This window comes from Schistocerca americana, chromosome 5 (assembly GCF_021461395.2).
Source record: "Schistocerca americana isolate TAMUIC-IGC-003095 chromosome 5, iqSchAmer2.1, whole genome shotgun sequence".
Taxonomy (NCBI): domain Eukaryota; kingdom Metazoa; phylum Arthropoda; class Insecta; order Orthoptera; family Acrididae; genus Schistocerca; species Schistocerca americana.
The window spans coordinates 229,966,499-229,972,082 of NC_060123.1; the positions used below are offsets into that span (position 1 = coordinate 229,966,499).

The 5,584-nt window shown below is 45.5% G+C and overlaps 1 pseudogene; it reads left to right on the plus strand.

Moving 5' to 3' along the window:
* Nucleotides 1-4,697: 4,697 nt before the first annotated feature.
* LOC124617101 lies at nucleotides 4,698-4,815 on the plus strand (annotated as a pseudogene).
* Nucleotides 4,816-5,584: the final 769 nt, after the last annotated feature.

Sequence of the window (5,584 nt, forward strand, 5' to 3'; positions counted from 1 at the left end):
CAATCTGAGTTTATAATTTCATTAATGGTTACATCTGGTTTCAGCCAACTTTCTGTCCCTAGTACTATGTGGGCATTGTGACCGTTTATTAATGAGAGCAGTTCTGGGACCTTTCTATAGACGCTCCTGCAGTTTACTATTAGCACATTAATATTGTTATTCCCTGTTGCATTTTTCCTACTCCTACCTTGCCGCGTATCAGGAGGCGTCTTGTCGGAGGGAATTCTCTAACCTAAAAAACCAACATGTGCACTCCATACGTACTCCGCTACCAGTGTAGCCGCTTCCGGCGTGTATTGCACGCCTGACCTATTCAGGGGGATCCTACATTTCTCCACCCGATAGCAGAGGTCGAGAAATTTGCACCGCAGATCTCCGCAGAATCGTCTGAGCCTCTGGTTTAAGCCTTCTACTCGGCTCCAAACCAGAGGACCGCGATCGGTTCTGGGAACGAGGTACTCGTCGAAGTACTGGTCGAAGGTACTCCAGCAGAAAGCACACTGCCGGTCACCCTATAAATACTTTCCTAGCACAAATGATGAAGTTCTGAGGCTGACATTAGTCCTGGCGTATATGAGACGTCTGAGTAATAACTGCGGTGGTAGTGTGTACTGATTACTATAAATGGCAGATGTGCTTTCGACCAGTCATTAGTGCGCCGGCAGTGTTAATAAGTGGACGTACGACTATAGTGTGTTAGCGTTGTTGTTTCACTTATCGCAATGGACCAACGAACTGAACACTCTGAATCAAATGTTCAAGACGTTCTCCACAATGTTTTGAAGAAGCGTGTTCAAAGTTTGTCTCGCACACATAGACCTCGAACAAAAACAATACAGCTTCATCTACATGGTTACCCTGTAAATCACATTTACGTGCCTGGCAGAGGGTTCATCGAACCATTTTCATATTACTTCTCTCCAATTCCACTTTAGAATGGCTCGTGGGAAAAAGGAACACCTAAATCTTTCCATTCGAGCTCTGATTTCTCTTATTTTATTATGATTACCGTTTCTCCCTACGTAGGTGGGTGTCAACAAATTATTTTCGCCTTCGGAAGAGAAAGTTGGTGATTGAAATTTCGTAAATAGATCTCGCCGCAAAGAAAACCGCCTTTGTTGCAGTGACTGCCACCTCAACTCGCATATCATATCAGTGACACTCTCACCCCTATTGCGCGATAACACGAAACGAGCTGCCCTTCTTTGCTCTTTTTCGATGTCCTCCGTCAAAATACCTGGTAAGGATCCCACACCGCGCAGCAACATTCCAGCAGAGGACGGACAAGTGTAATGTAGGCTGTCTCTTTAGTGGGTTTGTCGCATCTTCTAAGTGTTCTGCCAACAAAGCGCACGCAGTCATTGTTTCGCCTTCCCCACAATATTATCTGTGTGGTCTTTCCAATTTAAGTTGCTCGTAATTGTAATTCCTAGGTATTTAGTGGAAATAACAGCCCTTAGATTTGTGCGATTTATCGCATACTCAAAATTTATCGGATTTCTATTAGTACCTGTGTGGATGACCTCTCAATTTTCTTTGTTTAGTGCTAATTTCCACTTTTCGCACCATACAGAAATTCTCGCTAGATCATTTTGTAATTGGAATTGATCGTCTTATGATTTTACTAGACGGTAAATTACAGCGTCATCTGCAAACAGTCTAAGGTGGCTGCTCATATTATCGCCTAGATCATTTATGTAAATCAGGAACAGCAGAAGGGCTATGACACTACCTTGCGGAACGCCAGATATCACTTCTGTTCTACTCGATGTTACCTCCACGCCTACCACGATTTGCTTGAAACGCAAAACGCGGTCAGTTCTTTTCTGAAAAAAAGTCACGGGTGACGAGAGTTTGTGCTGTCAATACGAACATACCACAAAACGACAAAGTGCAGAAATTCACGCGTAAGAGTCAACGCTTTGACGACATAACTGACCTTCAAGCCACTGTGAAGGGCGAGTTGCACAATATTCCAAGTAAGGGCTTTCTTGACAGTTCAAATGGTTGCATGAACGATCTGTGAGTTGTACTCTAGTGGGCGGACGCTATGTAGAACACCTAAGCATTAAAAGCACACTCTCAACGTTTCCCTGTTTTTTATTAATCCAGTCTCGAAAACTTTTTGGAGTGACGAGGTATAATAACCTCATTTTCGTTGGAACATCTTGGGAACATTTGTGAGGCACATAACTGATTACACCCCAGAAAACTAATATTTGCGTATACCTCTGATCCGCCTGCAGAGAAATAGACTACTTACTTTTACTGGCAAGTGTCGCAGCTGAAGATGTAGGTGGCGATAGAGGCAGTAACAATATCGAACAAAAGTAGCTGCATGTGAATTCAGAACGCAAGTAGCAACTGACTGATCTACGTTGAAATCAGCGAAAAACGATTTTGATAACCGCCGATAAAAAACATCAGCGGTAATATGAATCTCCTGGTGAAGAGGACGGCAAACGGCTACTCGCGAGCCACTTGCGGCTCTCTGGCCCTTCGAGTGTGGCTCTTCTACAACGCGCTCACGTAACGCTTCCAGAAAGATAACTTGTCAACGCGTATCGTGGAGTCCTATCTTTGCATCATGTTATACAATGTGTTACAATCGAGCGCGTGTCCCCGCAGGAAAGACCAGAACCGTAGTTAAGCCCTGCGGTTTGGCATTTCCACTTGTCTCTGTCCGAAGTTTTTTGCCTTCCCTCCAAGGTCACCTCACAAGCGGCACTTTTCGCCCCCACTCTCTGTCGTTCTGCGCAGTTGTGGACCGCTACCTTTCAGTCGACGTGTACTCTCGGGGGAAGTTGGCTCGATTCAAGCACGAGCTGAGTGAGACAGTGAGCCAGCAGTCTCACGGTGCAGTGTTCAGTGCTAGTCGGCAGATGAGAGAGCGGATAAGTCGAAAAAGGATAGACTGAGGGGAAGGAATTGCCTGCAAAAGTACCTGCTCGAAGGGTAAAGCTAAGTGTATTTTTTTAACCAACTGCAAATCCTCCAGGTACTTTTCTCATCAGTTTCAGAATTGTAAGTATTTTGTGTTGATGCCTTTATTGAAACACTTTCATGGGCCCTCTAGAATAAAGTTTTCACTCTGCAGCGAAGTGCGCACTGATATGAAACTTCCTGGCAGATTAAAACTGTGTGCCGGACGGAGACTCCAATTCGGGACCTTTGCCTTTCGCGCTAGTGCTCTACCAACTGAGCTACCCAAGCACGATTCACGCCCCGTCCGCACAGCTTTAATTCCGCCAGTTCCTCGTCTCCTACCTTCCATACTTCACAGAAGCTCTCCTCCGAATATCCTTTCTTCCAGGAGTGCTAGTTCTGCAAGGTTCGCAAGTGAGCTTCTGTAAAGTTTGGAAGGTAGGAGACGAGGTACTGGCGGAATTAAAGCTGTGAGGACGGGCCGTGGGTCGTGCTTCGGTAGCTCAGATGGTAGAGCACTTGCCCGCGAAAGGCAAAGGTGCCGAGTTCGAGTCTCGCTCGGGCACACAGTTTTAATTTGCCAGGAAGTTTCATATCAGCGCACACTCCGCTGCAGAGTGAAAATCTCATTCTGGAAACGTCCCCCAGGCTGTGGCTAAGCCATGTCTCCGCTATATCCTTTCTTTCAGGAGTGCTAGTTCTGCCAGGTTCGCAGGAGAGCTTCTGTAAAGTTTGGAAGGTAGGAGACGAGGTACTGGCGGAATTAAAGCTGTGAGGACGGGCCGTGGGTCTTTCTTGGATAGCTCAGTTGGTAGAGCACTTGCCTGGGAAGGTAAAGGTCCTGAGTTCGAGTCTCGGTCCGGAACACAGTTTTAATCTGCCAGGAAGTTTCATGAGCCCTGCTTGCCATGGTTATAAAGAAGAAGCAAAGAAAAACGGAAGACGAACACCATGTATTTAAAGCTGAGCTGACAGAGATCTTCTCGTTTATTCAGAATTTAAATGACCTGGCCCCCCCCTCCCAAACATATTTGTCAGGCAAAATAGGTTCACAATAAGAAATCAAATTTTACAGCTAAACACCTGTCATTTAGTCCTCATTATCCTGTCAGTGATGCATGGAAGAACGTATTTGAGGAAATTCAGAACAATCAAGTTCAGTGTTCAACTAATGGATCTGATCTTCCAAGAGAATAATAAGAGAGGAAATTTATATACAGATGGCGAACATAGTGAGTGATTGAAAAAGAAAGAACACATTTTAGTTGTTTATTACAGACATACTATAAAAGATTGAACCACATTGCGCATGTCACTGGATAGAGGAAGGTTCAAAGTTTCGACACAACTACGGTGTTGTTTGTTTGTACCAACGTGGCGACTATACCACAAGAGAAATCAGTTTGTGTGTTGGGCTCGAAGTCAGTCAGTTTTTCAAGTGCAACGTGCATTTCGCGTTCGATTCAGTAACAAGTCGCCTCTGCACAAGTAGATTTATGACTGGCATATAAAATGTTTGAAAGTCGGTAGTATATGCAAAGGGAAGAGTACTGGTCAGCCACGCATGTGTGATGAAAATATGGAGCGTATCCGAGACGCGTTCACACGGAGCCCTCGGAAGTCTATAAGATGGGCAGGCCAGGAACTTCATCTTTCTCAGACAATGGCGTGGCGTGTTCTCAATCGACAGCAGAATATAATGCCTCACAAGTTGCAGTTACCCGGCGTCCAGAACAAAAGGTACGAACTTCAGTTCTCCAGGATATGTCTCAGCCAACGGTCTTGCCGCAGTGGTGACACCGGATCCCGTCAGATCACCGAAGTTAAGCGCTGTCGGGCTGGGCTAGCACTTGGATGGGTATCCAACTGGTGTGCCGAGCGCTGTTGGCAAGCGGGGTGCACTCAGCCATTGTGAGGCAAACTGAGGAGCTACTTTATTGAGAAGTAGCGGCTCCGGTCTCGGAAACTGACATGCGACCGGGAGAACGGTGTGCTGACCACATGCCCCTCCATATCCACATCTAGTGACGTCTATGCTCTGAGGATGACACGGCGGCCGGTCGGTACCTGTTCGGCAGGAGTTTAGTTTTAGCATATGGCTCAGGACACTTTTCCGAACGACTCATCTTTTCATGAAATCCAGCAAACTGCCATAACGTAAGTATCTGGGGGTTACAAAATCCTGGCGTTCTCGTCGAACATGAAAGACATTCGCCGAAAACTGGAGTGTTTTGTGACGTTTCCGTCCACAAAGTTTGTGGAGCTTTCGTTTTTGCAGAGAAAACTCCGGCAAAAATGTCATACCTGAACTTACTGCAAAATTTGTTGTTTCCTCAAATTCTCGAAGATTCCAATGATTTCTTTTTTGTGCATCGCAGTGCACCACTTGACTTTTACTTTCGGAAGCGGCGGTATCGTAACACCACCATCTGACAATGCTGAATTGGAGGACGTTGAGAACAAGATTTTTCATTGTTCTTGCCCTCTCAGGTCACCAGAGATCACGTCTTGTTCTTTTTTTTCTGCGGGGTAACAACAAAGAAAGTCTTTGTCCCACTTTGTCCCACCGTTGAGAACTCAAATTGTTGATTCCATAGATACTGGCATACACTGTAGGGACATTAGCTGCATACAAAGTGGACTGTTGATAAAATATCAA